Genomic DNA, 15,396 nt, shown 5'->3' with positions numbered 1-15,396 from the left:
CACATATACATGGCAGTGAGGCAGTGCAGGCGTGTGGCACAGTGCAAACCTAACAGCAACCTACACTGTGTGCAAAAAACTTACAACGTTAATGCTCATTTTCGAGGATTTGTATAGTGTAGAGAAGGGGCAGAATGCAGCGTTTCCGCTGCCTCCCTTGCTCTCCGCCATATAGATGCTCCAGCATTTGTGCTGGCATGAATTTTCATACCAATCCAAATGCTAGAGATCCCTATACAATTACATTTACATGATTGCCGAAATGTGAGCATGGCAGGCAGCATATACACTTAAAAGTAAACACTGCCTGGCATAATTGCATGCCAGGCAGCGTTTACGCACTTTGCATGGCAGAATGCAATAGTGCAGGGCATGCAGCCTTTTGCCCTGCACATTTGCACTCCGCCGTGCAAATGACAAAAATGTGGTGGGGGGGACCTGGCTACCCCTGAGCGCAAACGTACCAGGTCCCCACTATCAAATTATGTATAGGAGCAAAATGAGCTCCACAGTGGAAAGGACAAGTCATTATTTCATCAGATGCACACAAGCAGAGGAAATTACCAACACAGGAGACATGGAAGCACACATAATGCAAAAGAAAGGGAAATTAGAAAACAGTATAATGAGGCCAAAATGGTGTGAAAAACAGAGCGATAAAAAAATGCATAGACAAGAAGAACAGAACGAAAGTCACTGAGGATAATAAAGTGAGTTGACAATGGAGACTAGAAAACAGACACACAGACAAAAGAGAACAAGAATGAAAACAATAGAATTAAACATGCAAAGATACAAAGAAAAATAGAAAATCAGTAGTAAACAAAAATGTAAGCGGCAAGGGAGAGTAGGGGAAGAATAACAATAAGAATTAACAAACTAGAAGGAGAAAGGGAAAAAGAAGAACAGGGTAATAGAGAGCAGAAAATAAAGACAGAGAGAGGGCAAAGAGGATGAAGTAGGGGGTAAAGAGACAGGGGGAAAGACACATATTTTTATTATTATTATTATCATCATTATTATTATTTTTATTATTATGTTATTATTAAGGAATATATTGGGTGCAGACCTAGCTTTGGGAAGCAACAAAGTGCTTTATAAGTCATAGGAAGAATTACACAGTGAGGAAAGGAATACAAGGAAGGGAGAGCGAAAAACGGGGCGTTTGGCAGCAGGGGATCTAAAAGAACACAGGGGAGCAGATGGATACACATATATATATATATATATATATATATATATATATATATATATTGTCAATTCTACCTTAGGGTAGCCAAGTCGAGCTGCACTCTCCATAAAGCCATGCTTGCCCAATTTCCACCAAACAGCAAACAAAGGAGGGGGGGGGGAAAGTAAAACTCCACACCAACCGCTTTCCGTTTTGTTAATTTTCTTCTTTTATTGATCCACACGGGAAAAAATATTTAAAAATATTTAAAAATCATGGAAATCCATTTCAGAAAGTAGAAAGTATGACCCCAATGTGGGTCCTCCCAAGTGCAGCACTCGAGGCGTGACGCGTTTCGCGGCCAACTCGCCGCTTTTTCACAACTATATATATATCTTCTGGGCACTGATGAACGTCAAGCAGGGTGAGTAGCACTCTTCACATCCATAAAGTAAACGGATCCGGACACCAAAATAGTGGTAAAATACACGTCTTTATTAGTGCCTTGCAAGTTGGCACAAAAGTTAAAAGGCCATCAAAATGTGGCACTCCCAAAGTGCATAATAAAAGTGCGCGTTGGGAACGTTAACGCGTTTCGCGGCTCTCCTCGCCGCTTGATCACAACAACGGGTCCCTATACAACCAGTGAGTTATAAACATGGTGTGGAGCAGTTTCACTGAAATAGAAGAAGGATTCCATCGGTAAGTACACCCTCCATGCGGCAAAACAATGGCGGCCATCTTTGCCTGGAAAAACCAGACAAATGATAAAAGGAATGGGAATGGTAATCCCAACTAATCTACTCAAGACAGTCTAAACCCTTGAATTATTGATGAACTATCAGCTGGTGCCTTGTGTATATGTTACACAATTTAACCGCCATACCCCGCCGCCGTTGGTGAGCGTACCCCGATGGAGTCCCTCTATGCCAAATAAATGCTTGAATGCATTGCATAAATCTTAACATCTTAATTGTTTCCATGACAATTGCACACGTCAAACAGATCTCCATTATTTTACAAATGAATCATAACTTTTTGGCATAGTGCACAAATCGTGAGCTGGATTTTAGTCCTTATTATTAGAACAGCTATGCTAGTCCATGAATTAGGCTTCTGTCTCATGATTACTAGAGGTTTTCTAAACTTTACTGCTCAAGGAAAATGAGAGCGGACCACAGCACAATGTTTCTATACCAGCTACCTGGTGGGTCAGTTTACTGCTGGATATGTAATCATACAATAAAGTGCATTGATCACTGTATATATAGTTCAGTTCGCTTGTACCGTGTTAGCCAAGGGTTGAAAAGAATGTTGATGCAGAAGAAAACAACGAGTCAATACCTTAATTAGGCTAACAAAGTCATTTATTTGGCATATGCCTTCGCCCTAGTTAAGGTTAAGACAAGGTCTCTATGGCATTTCCGAAAATGACTTTTCTTAATAACTTCCGAAAGCTTGCATGGCAAAATAATCCAAAGTAATATTTTACGGCAGCAACATTAAGGCCTTCACAGTTTTTAAAACGTTTACTTTCAATGCATTTTGAACAGCTTTTAACATGGGGTTTTCCCACAGGAAAAACACACATAACGGCCAAAAAATCTTAAAATTGTCCACTTTGACTTTTTTGCAGGTGCCTGGATTCTAGCTTGAATTGGAGCACTGATTTTTTTTTTAAATCCACTAGGCCAATTTGCAGATATTAAGGATTGAAAACGTGTCTATATGTGATGCATGTGCACTAACAACCAAGTTTCCCAGTGAAACAAATACGAAATTAGTGAAAAATACATGCCAACCACATGCCCAGCAACCATGCTATCCAAACGCACAGCAGCTTTTAACCACACCCAGCATACGCACTTACCCCAACTGTGTACTCATTACAACATACACTCAAAAACAAAACACATAATTCCAGTAAGAATGTTCAGCCAACATTACTACAACCAGGTGTGTAAAAATAAAAAAATGAAATAAAAAACATTACTACAACCACACATAGCATACGCACATACCCACATAGCGTATGCATCAAAACATGCACTTAAGCAAGAAAGTGCATATTTCCAGGAACAATATTCATCCAACATTAGCATAACCACACACAGCATACACACTATCCCCCACTGTGTACACATTGCAAACATACTTATAAACCCACATTGTAGACATTCCAACATACACTCAGGCAAGAAAACACATAATTACAGGAAAAATATTCAGCCAGCATTATCATAACCACACTCAGCATACGCACTATCCAACACCGCGTACACATTACAACATACACTCAAGCAACACAACACATCATTTCATCGACAATATTCAGCCAACATTAGCATAGCTACACACAAGATACACAAGGAAATGCATAGTACAGCCAAGGCAACACATACAAATTTATTTTCAAAAAGTATATTCTATAAAAAAAATAAAGGAGCACGTTACTGTGAAACATGATATAGGCCTTCAAGAATATTAGCTAAAAAGATTATTCCCCCTCATCCGTCAAATGTATGCAATTGATCCCAAAAATAGTGTAAATTTGATTTTCTTTCTTAAAAATAAAATGTAGTCCATGTCCAACTAAACATGTATGTACACACCTTTTTACAGTTGTCTGAGCACAATACATTTTTTGGTGATTCACACTTTCCCGCATCCACACAGTATGTGCTGCCAAACATGAAAACCAAATTGTGAAACAGTCACCACAGGACCCACACATCTCCAATAATGAACACTATTTTTACATACATAAAAAAAAACAGTTGAAATAACCACATATTCATAAAAAATACATATAAAAATGCATATGTAATACAATAATAATCATGTGAATAAATATATATATGTAGGCCTGCTGAACACAAACTACAATAATTTGCCTACATACAAAGAAACATATGTGCAGTCATACAAAATATACAATATGCACAATTCAGCTACAAACATTGTGCTCATGTACACTGTCCTACCGCTGCACCTATACTTATAATCACATGATTTGAATAACGCAGCAACATGACAAATGCACACACATGCTTAATGCTAGATACACTTACATTGCGGATGTTGACAAATATTTACGTACCAAACTTTCACAACTTAAGATTGCCAAATCCGCATAATTCATTTTTGCTCATGTCTAAATACAAACTAAACGCGCATGGCATGCGTAATGGACATCAACCAATCAACATACCGTAACACTCCGCCGTACTTACCTTACAACAAACGCACATGCCAATTATGCTTTAGACAACACGCAAATGTGACTCTTATTCCACAACGCCTATTAATAATATAACTCACTTCAAGTGAAGACAGTGACCAGTGCGGATGCAAAGTAAGTACCCTTTACAAAAGTATATACTATTTAAATAAGGTTAAACTTGTCATTTTGCAGTTTTAAACTTTAAATTAAATCATGTATAGCTATTTAATTACAGCAATTTTGAAAATGTCAACAACCACAGTTTTCTAGCCTTTTACAAAGCCAGGTCAGTAAATCCTTTCTTATAAATGTGGCTTTTACTACTGAATGCAACTATTGTTTAAATGTGAACATGGTCAACAATCAAACCTACACTTTCACTTACTTATTTCATAATGCAATATAACAATAAGGCACTAGCATATAATGCATATCACCATCTACAAAACTACAATGTAAATATAGGCACTACCATTCAATAAATAGTACTAGATAGACAATGTTAATACAAATGTAAGCAGTAGCATCTACAGGCCGATTCATGGAATAAATGTGCGCCGAAAATCCCGGCGCAGAGGGGCCAATACGTGCGCTGCGCCGAAAATTAGCGAAAAGCGCAGGGAAACCAGCGCACATCGATTCATGGAAGTCCGTGCGCAAGAAAAGCAGAGGACGTGCGCTGAAAAAGCGCGCGGCGCAGGCCGGCGCACAGGTCAACCAACGTCGTGCGCCACGGCCACTGCGCTATCACTCCGAGCGCAGCGCACAGCTCTAAAGTAGGCGGAACACAGGGCGGGACACTCGGAATGGGGAATAAAATGGGGCACAACACTCGGAATGGGGAAGAATGTGGGCGGCACGGGGAAAGTATAGGAGGCAAGTGCGCGGAACGCCCACACGCTCGCATACAACACGTATTCATGGAATAGAATAGGGCAAAAAAGCGCACGCTCAAAGCAGCGCACAGGCACAAACAGGCACAAACACGACCGCCACAAGAAAGCAGGCGGTAGCGTCTCTGCGCCTGCAAGAAATGTGCGCTAAAAGGTGCGCCAACAAATAGCACCTATATACAGACATGATCAATGTCCAATACTGTGGCCCTCCAGGACAAATGACGTACAAAGGGGTACCCACAAACACAGACACGCGCTGAGAGAAAAAATAAACGTGTGCGTGCATACCGGGGTGCGCGGGAAGTTGCACACGCGATATGGCCGGGTACGTGGATTACAGGGGTGCGCGGGAAGTTCCACACGCGATTAGTCAGGGTACGTGGATTGCAGGGGTGCGCGGGAAGTTGCACACGCGATATGGCCGGGTACGTGGATTTCAGGGGTGCGCGGGAAGTTCCACACGCGATTAGTCAGGGTACGTGGATTGCAGGGGTGCGCGGGAAGTTGCACACGCGATATGGCCGGGTACGTGGATTTCAGGGGTGCGCGGGAAGTTCCACACGCGATTAGTCAGGGTACGTGGATTGCAGGGGTGCGCGGGAAGTTCCACACGCGATATGGCCGGGTACGTGGATTTCAGGGGTGCGCGGGAAGTTCTACACGCGATATGGCCGGGTACGTGGATTGCAGGGGTGCGCGGGAAGTTCCACACGCGATATGGCCGGTTACGTGGATTGCAGGGGTGCGCGGGAAGTTCCACACGCGATATGGCAGGGTACGTGGATTGCAGGGGTGCGCGGGAAGTCCCACACGCGATATGGCCGGGTACGTGGATTTCAGGGGTGCGCGGGAAGTTCCACACGCGATATGGCCGGGTACGTGGATTTCAGGGGTGCGCGGGAAGTTCCACACGCGATTAGTCAGGGTACGTGGATTGCAGGGGTGCGCGGGAAGTTCCACACGCGATTAGTCAGGGTACGTGGATTGCAGGGGTGCGCGGGAAGTTGCACACGCGATATGGCCGGGTACGTGGATTTCAGGGGTGCGCGGGAAGTTCCACACGCGATTAGTCAGGGTACGTGGATTGCAGGGGTGCGCGGGAAGTTGCACACGCGATATGGCCGGGTACGTGGATTTCAGGGGTGCGCGGGAAGTTCCACACGCGATTAGTCAGGGTACGTGGATTGCAGGGGTGCGCGGGAAGTTCCACACGCGATATGGCCGGGTACGTGGATTTCAGGGGTGCGCGGGAAGTTCCACACGCGATATGGCCGGGTACGTGGATTTCAGGGGTGCGCGGGAAGTTCCACACGCGATATGGCCGGGTACGTGGATTGCAGGGGTGCGCGGGAAGTTCCACACGCGATATGGCCGGGTACGTGGATTTCAGGGGTGCGCGGGAAGTTCCACACGCGATATGGCCGGGTACGTGGATTTCAGGGGTGCGCGGGAAGTTCCACACGCGAATTGGCTGTGTGCTCCCAGGCATTACCTGTACACCCTCCACGGCCCCTGCAGGCAGCACACACCACAGGGAACTACCCTGCACACCTGCTCATGTCTCCCACCACCCCCACCCCCCATCCACCAGGGACACCCTCCACCAGGCCCCCACCCATGTCTCCCACCACCCCCACCCCCCATCCACCAGGGACACCCTCCACCAGGCCCCCACCCATGTCTCCCACCACCCCCACCCCCCACCCCCCAGGGGCACCCTCCACCAGGCCCCCACCCATGTCTCCCACCACCCCCACCCCCAGCACTGTGGGGAACCTGCCAGCAGGCCCCCACCCATGTCCAACCCATGTCTCCCACCACCCCCACCCCCCATCCACCAGGGACACCCTCCACCAGGCCCCCACCCATGTCTCCCACCACCCCCACCCCCCACCCCCCAGGGGCACCCTCCACCAGGCCCCCACCCATGTCTCCCACCACCCCCACCCCCCATCCACCAGGGACACCCTCCACCAGGCCCCCACCCATGTCTCCCACCACCCCCAGCACTGTGGGGAACCTGCCAGCAGGCCCCCACCCATGTCCAACCCATGTCTCCCACCACCCCCACCCCCCATCCACCAGGGACACCCTCCACCAGGCCCCCACCCATGTCTCCCACCACCCCCACCCCCCACCCCCCAGGGGCACCCTCCACCAGGCCCCCACCCATGTCTCCCACCACCCCCACCCCCCATCCACCAGGGACACCCTCCACCAGGCCCCCACCCATGTCTCCCACCACCCCCACCCCCCACCCCCCAGGGGCACCCTCCACCAGGCCCCCACCCATGTCTCCCACCACCCCCACCCCCAGCACTGTGGGGAACCTGCCAGCAGGCCCCCACCCATGTCCAACCCATGTCTCCCACCACCCCCACCCCCCATCCACCAGGGACACCCTCCACCAGGCCCCCACCCATGTCTCCCACCACCCCCACCCCCCACCCCCCAGGGGCACCCTCCACCAGGCCCCCACCCATGTCTCCCACCACCCCCACCCCCCATCCACCAGGGACACCCTCCACCAGGCCCCCACCCATGTCCCCCACCACCCCCACCCCCCATCCACCAGGGACACCCTCCACCAGGCCCCCACCCATGTCTCCCACCACCCCCACCCCCCATCCACCAGGGACACCCTCCACCAGGCCCCCACCCATGTCTCCCACCACCCCCAGCACTGTGGGGAACCTGCCAGCAGGCCCCCACCCATGTCCAACCCATGTCTCCCACCACCCCCACCCCCCATCCACCAGGGACACCCTCCACCAGGCCCCCACCCATGTCTCCCACCACCCCCACCCCCAGCACTGTGGGGAACCTGCCAGCAGGCCCCCACCCATGTCCAACCCATGTCTCCCACCACCCCCACCCCCAGCACTGTGGGGAACCTGCCAGCAGGCCCCCACCCATGTCCAACCCATGTCTCCCACCACCCCCACCCCCAGCACTGTGGGGAACCTGCCAGCAGGCCCCCACCCATGTCCCCCTGGCCCCAGGTCCTGACGATACACAATCATGGCAGCAATGGCCAGCATACCCAGCACAAACACCCAGGCAAGGATTGCATGCACCCACATAGTGAATGCAATCACATGACACAACCCCAAAGGCAAGTATGCAAAAGAACACATGTCCGTCACACACACATACACAATGGGTGCAAGTGAATGTCAAAACCCATATCATGACATGTAAGAAACCAAAGAGAAAATAACACAAGTGTAAGATAATATAAAAATGTATTAAAAACACAAATCAAGTAAACCAATAAAACATACAACTATGTGGCAAAGTAAATAAAAGGTCCATGTCCGAGAACAAAAATGATAAACCAAAAAACAAAGGATTAAAAAATCAATATAATTTGTCCAAAGCAAAACCATGTAGTAGGAAATCAAAGAAAAACCATTACGTCATGGTGTAAACAATAAAAAAATTAAAAAATGTATCTCCCAAAATATAACAATATATACAGGAATGTTCCAGGGTCCATGAGCCCAACAGCACAAATGAAACCTAATACTAACTAATAAAATAAATATGTACAAAAAAGTGGCCACTGTCCGAGCGGTCCAAAATAATAAAAATAAATAAAGGAAACCTAGCACTAACTAACTAAAAAACTATATACAAAGGCAGCGGGCTAGTCCTGCGGCTCACTTGGTGATGCTGGCCAGGGCATCCTCGAACTCCATGTCAATGTCCTGGAGGCGGGACTCTGTCCTGGCCCCGAGGTCTCGCAGGGACAACCCCATGTGCTCACCAAAATCCCTGCGAGCCTCCTCGAGGCACTCAGCCCGCCTCAATGCCCGACGCATGGAGATCTCCGCCCTGGCCATGGCGAGCCGCTCCTCTTCCGCCCGCTGCCGCTCCGCACCTATCCGCTGGCCAAACTCCTCCCACACGGAACACACCGCCATGCCAGGGTTGCCCTGCCCTCCGGCCGATGCCTGCCCCTCTGATCTTGATGGCCCTGAGCCATGATGCCTCCCACGTCGAGCCCGCTGCTGCCTCCGACGCCACTGCCTCTGCCAGCACGACGGCATCCAGGCTGATGGTAACCACCGACGCCGTCGTGCACGTGCCCTGCCCGATGATGCCGGCACATCTTCCATCTGCTGGGGTCCACTTGCTGTGTCGTCCACCCCTGCTGGACCTCCGACTCCCAACTGTGGCAGGGATGGGATCCCCACCGAGCTGGCTGCATTGGTCGGGGCAGGTCCACAGGGGGCCATGGTGGCATCTGGGCCGGAAGACGGCAAGGAGAACGACCGGTGGATAGCCTGCACAGAGGAGGAGAGGGCCGTCAGATTGGCCAACACATGCAGGAACCCCCCGAACATGGCCGATCCCAATTGGGCCACGTCGGCACGGTGCACTTCGTGATGACGTGCGTGCTCCTCCCGGGAAGCACGCACGTCATCACGAATCACAGCCGTGCGCATCGCGACCCCAATCAGGACCTGCTCCACGCGGCCAGGGGTTCCCACGGCCGCAGGTGGAGGGGAGTCAGTTGACATGGACATCCCCACTACCTGCGGACGGGCCTGGGACGGGGCATCCCTGCTGGTGCATGGTGGTGCACTCACAGGGTCAGGGACAGCGACATGCACAGGCACCTCCACGGTGACCTGTGCTGCCTCCTGCCCCTGGCCCTGGACTGCACCACTTGCACCAGCAGGGATGCTCCCACCAGGCCCCATGTGTGCACCAGTGTCGGCCTCCTCCTCCTCTGTGCAAACCACCAACCTGGATGGCTCCTCACCGTCTCCCGCCGTAGCAGGCCCCTGTGGGGGCTCACCCACCCCTTCCGCTGCAGCCGTGGGGGCATCCCCGCCGCCTTGCTCCACAGCGCCGTCTCCGCCCTCTTCTTCACTAGCCGCTGCGTAGAGGGAGACAAAGGACACAAGCATCAGGCTACTGTAAAATGGTCCCCTAGACAGGAAGCAATAGCAGATGAGCACCCCTGTCAAAGTACACTTCCATCATGTCCCTCCACAACACATGGGTCAGTCCAGGCAAAACACACACAGTAACAGGCATGGTGCATGCCATGCACATTTCCATGCATGTCCAATTGACTCTTGAAACATTCAATGATATGTAACTCACATGCATCATGGCTCATGCATATCACATGCACACACTTCACCTCAGTCACATCCATCTGGCCCCAAACACAACGAACACAGGCGAAACAAGGGTTAGTTGGGTGCGTCACAGAATCTGTGCATTGTCACACACATGTGTCATGCATCCATGGCATGCACAAGTCACAGACACGCAGGTCAGGCACACAGACATGGCTACCATATATGTACCTGGTATCAGCACCCATCCTTCACCCCCATCCATGTCCAGGTACAGAGACTGGCATGCTCTCATGTCCTAAATCTGCATAGGGCTCCCCATGCCACATTTCAACACATGCAACAACCATGTGGGTCACACATCACTGGTCGCACATGCATTACCATGATGTCCCTGCACACATACATGCATACATGGCCCATGGCACACATACAGGCAAGTATCATAGAACCAGCACACCGCAACATGCCCTGTCTCACACAGTAATGCTTGCACACTTACCGCTCAACTCCAGACGGGCCTCCCTCTCAAGGACCTGGGCGTGGAGCGCTGGGCGTACGCGTTCCAGGACCCTCTTCTGGATGGAACTCATGCGGCCCCGGCCCCCCTCCACGAGGCGCCGGGCCTTCACAAGGGTCCTGGACCTCAAGTCCTCCCAGCGCTTCTTGATCTTCTGGACGTTGCGGGTTGCCACCCCCTCCGCGTTGATGGCAACCACACAGTCGGCCCAGATCCTCTCCCGTCCTTCCTTGCTGGCGCGGGACGATCCAAAGAGGGCATCATACTGCCCCAGGACATGCTCCACCAGGACACCAACTTCGGTGGCAGTGAAGCTGGTGCCCCTCTGCCCCTCTGGCCTGGGGTTGCCACTGGTGCCAGATGTCGAAGTGCCCGACATGGCAACCACAGAGGCAGGTGTGGGTGGGCAACTGGGTCCTGGGGCTGGGCTGTGGAGCGATGTAATCCCAGTTGGGAGTCTTCAGTTCCAGCAGGGGTGGACACAGCAACTGGACCCCTGCAGATGGCTGATGTGCAGGCACCAAATGGCAGGGCACGGTGGCAGCAGGCAGGCAGGCAGGCAGGCAGGCAGCAGCAGATAGCACGTGGGAGGCTGCTCAGGGCACTGGGGGGGCAGTAACTCGGCCTTCTGGGCAGGAGCGTGGTGTTCCGTGTGTTTTCGGGTGGCCAGCTTGATACGGAGTGATTTGGCACGTGAAATTCCTGCACGTCAGCGTGAAATCCGAGGAAAGGGCCTTAGCGCGTAAGTGCGTCAGCACGCATACGCGATTCTATTGGACCAGAGTCCCTCACCGCGTAAGCGCGTCTGACGTGATCCGCACGGGCGTTCCCCACTCAGCACGTGATGACGGAGCACACGTGGAAATACTGCACGTCAGAGTGTCATCGCGTGTAATTGGCCAAAAGTGCGCGTACACGCGATTGGCCAATGTACGTGTATTACATCGCGTGTAATTGGCCAAAAGTGCGCGTACACGCGATTGGCCAATGTACGTGTATTACATCGCGTGTAATTGGCCAAAAGTGCGCGTACACGCCATTGGCCTATGTACGTGTATTTCAGGGGTGCGCGGGCACTTACACACGCAAGTACGTCAGCGCACCTGTATGCCTGCTGCGTGGGAATTTCCACATGCTATTGGAGTGGGAACTAGATTCCAGGGGTGCGAGGGTCACACGCTCGCCTAGAACACGCGCAAGGCATTAATTTGCGCACTTATCAATAAACAAGCCAGATGCCAGGATGAACATACCGTTCCTAGCAGCAGTGGCAGTGGGCTACCAAAGGAGGAGGAGGAGGAGAGTCAGGGCCAGAATATTCACACCCAGAACCAGCCTATTCGGGATGCCTGATGACCAGGTGTATGGGAGGTACAGGTTTCCAGCACACATCATACTGGACCTGGTCAGTGAGTGGGAGGATGACCTCACATCACCCACCCTGTGCTCCCAAGCACTCAGCCCCCTGCAGAAGGTCCTGAATGTACTGCACTTCTTGGCCACTGGATCCTTTCAGCGGACAAGTGCCATAGTGGGTGGTGTGTCACAGGCCACGCAGTCACGCTGCCTACACCAGGTCTTGAACATCATCACTGCACGGCCATCAGTCCGCAGGCACATATATCTCCCCAGGACTCATGCAGAAAGGCGGACGTGCATCCAGGAATTCTATGGTGTGGCTCAATTCCCCAAAGTGCTTGGTGCAATTGACTGCACACATGTGGCTCTACGTCCACCCAGGGCAACAGAGCACATCTATAGAAACCGCAAGCACTGGCATTCCATCAACGTGCAAGTTGTATGCAATGCCAAGGGAATAATCACATCAGTATATGCCAACTATCCCGGGTCCACCCACGACAGCTTCATCTACAGAATGTCTACACTATGCCGGGACCTAGAGGCTGGCCAGCATGGAGATACATGGCTGCTTGGTGAGCATGAATGCCACTGCACATGCATGCATGTCAGATACTGGGTCATGACACAACACCACTAATGATACCCATCACCACCTCCGCAGGGGACAGTGCCTACCCTATCAGCCCCCACATGATGACCCCAATCCGGAACCCCACCACGCCACCCGAGGTAAGGTACAACACAGCCCACATTGCAACACGGGGCATAGTGGAGCGCACATTCGGAGTGCTGAAGTCACGCTTTCGCTCCCTTGACCGTTCTGGCGGGCAGCTGTTATATGCTCCCCGAATAGTGTGCAGGATCATAGTGGCAGCATGTGTCCTGCACAACGTTGCAACACGCCGGGGCCTGCCCGTGGACATGGTGGTGCCCCCACATCCACAACCACATGCACGCCCGCTGCACATGGGAGGGGAAAGGGCACGGGGGGTGGCAGCCCGTACGCAACTGGTGGCCAACTTCTTCACCTAGGAATCACAGTGCTGGCTAGTGCACACTGCTCTGGCACATACCATCTGACAATCAATGATGACACTACCTGACAATGTCACAAAATTACTTGACAATAAACTGTCAGATACACATCAGCCTGAGATTGTTAACATGGAAGTGTCACTATGTGTGCACCCCTACCTACACATACACCAGCAATGCATCACAACGAAAAGACACAACTCCATCAATCAAATATGCATTGCCACAGGCGATTCACTACATGACAACATTGCCATGTCACCCATTCCCTTCACAGTCCCGCCACTGAGGACACCATGTCATGGTATGTGAGAGCAAACAAACTGGCCATCACAACATGACACCGGTGTCACAAATAGCAGTGCCCCAAATGGAACATAGCCGCACTTGAACAGCTAACCGCGCTGGAGCCACTACTACACACCTGTGTAAGAGTAATTTCAATCAAATTACACACCAACCCACCCTGAAGCCCACCCAAACAAGACACAATGCATGTAATCAATGGTAGTCTCATTACCTGATTCTGCTGGTATGTCCTCACCGTCCAGATGTACAGTGATGGCGCCACGCAAAAGTGTCAGTGCACATCTACCGACATGTAGTCTGACTCCAGAGAGTATGCCCGTGTGAAGAACTGTGTGAAATACCTTCAAAACATGAGCAACATATGTAAGTAGAGGCACATATCAAACCATCATGCATAGTTAGGTGCAACAACAATGTACACTATGAATGTCTACACAGTATTGACTATGGACTGGCCAACTGCTCATGGGAGTCCAATGTCACCGTGTAATTTGCTGTCACTTGGGCACACCCTTTGCAAGCCCATGGAAACGGAAGCAGGAGGGGTGTGGATGTCTGCTACCCAAGCATCGAAACCAAACTCAGGACAAGCCTGCATGTGCCCAGCCACAATACAGTGTATGCCCAGGTACCCACACAAGGCAACACTCTTGGAAAAGAAAAAAGAAAATTGAGAAAAAATGGCCATGAAAGGGCCGGCGGGGGGGGGGGGGGCACCTATGAGGTCCGAGGACAGGATGCACGCCACAATCCACCTGTGTGGATCATGGGAAACTAAAACACCCCATAGGCTCGTGGCCCACACGGCTACTCTGTTGTGGGAGATGAGTCGCTATCGCTCTGGCCAGACCCTGCAGCTGACTCAGGAGGTGGGGGAGCTGCCTCAGAAGATGGTGTGACAATGGGAGGCAGGCCACGCAAAGCACGAGTTTGCTCCTCCATGGCTGCAAGCAGGCGGGTCTGGTAGTTCTGGTTCTGGGTTATAATCATGCGGAGGTCCCCATGCAGTAACTTCCGGGATGACCTGACCTCCGCACGAGTTGCCTGCATCTCGGCCGAGAGCGTCCGTGTCAGACGCTCCAGCTGCTCCTCTGTCCTTCTATGGGATGAAGCCTCAAGCTCTAACAGGGTCGACCTGAGGTGATGGAATTCTTCCCTCAGGCCTTCCCTGTGGCGCTGGGACTCCATGGAAAGTGATTCCCGCAGAGTCGCCAGTGCCGCCCGCCTGTCCTTGTTGGACGCCAACATATCCTCCCTGTGTGCCTGGCAGATGGACTCTGTAGCCTGCTCCAGTCGCTCCATCAGCCTTTCTGGGGGGACAATGGAAGTGGCCACCCTATCCATGGCCTGTGCAATCATCTCGGATGATGCTGCCTGTTGGTTGGCCATACCGTAGATGGATTGCTCCCAAGCGGTATTGCCAGGTGGCATACGGCCACCACGTTGACGGGCACCACACCTGCCTGGGGCAAGGCGGACTGCGCCTTGCTGTGCCGGCAAGGCCTCAGGCTGCAGGACTGCATTCCCTCTCTGATCTGCAGCCCCAGGAACAGGATCAGAGATTGTGTGGTGTGGCCCTGCATCCGTAACCACCGGAGGCTGAGCTGCCGACACTGACATCCCCATTGAGGGCAATGGCCCGGCTGCAGGTGGGTCGGACAGAGGAGATTCTCTCCCAAGAACACTCACCTGCGACTGCACATAGGTGTCATCCTCCGAGTCTACACCTGAATACTGCTCGGGGGAGGAACCCCCAGAGACACCCCTCGACAGCACGACCTGCA

The 15,396-nt window shown here is 51.6% G+C and overlaps 1 protein-coding gene across 2 annotated transcripts in view; it reads right to left on the bottom strand.

Annotated features, from left to right (window-relative positions):
* LAMA3 (laminin subunit alpha 3) overlaps nt 1-15,396 on the bottom strand; it is a 1,348,901-nt gene that overhangs the window by 601,339 nt on the left and 732,166 nt on the right. The window lies entirely within an intron of this gene.

This window comes from Ambystoma mexicanum, chromosome 5q (genome assembly GCF_040938575.1).
Source record: "Ambystoma mexicanum isolate Mex_15411 chromosome 5q, UKY_AmexF1_1, whole genome shotgun sequence".
NCBI lineage: Eukaryota > Metazoa > Chordata > Amphibia > Caudata > Ambystomatidae > Ambystoma > Ambystoma mexicanum.
This window is presented reverse-complemented; position numbering and strand designations above follow the sequence as displayed.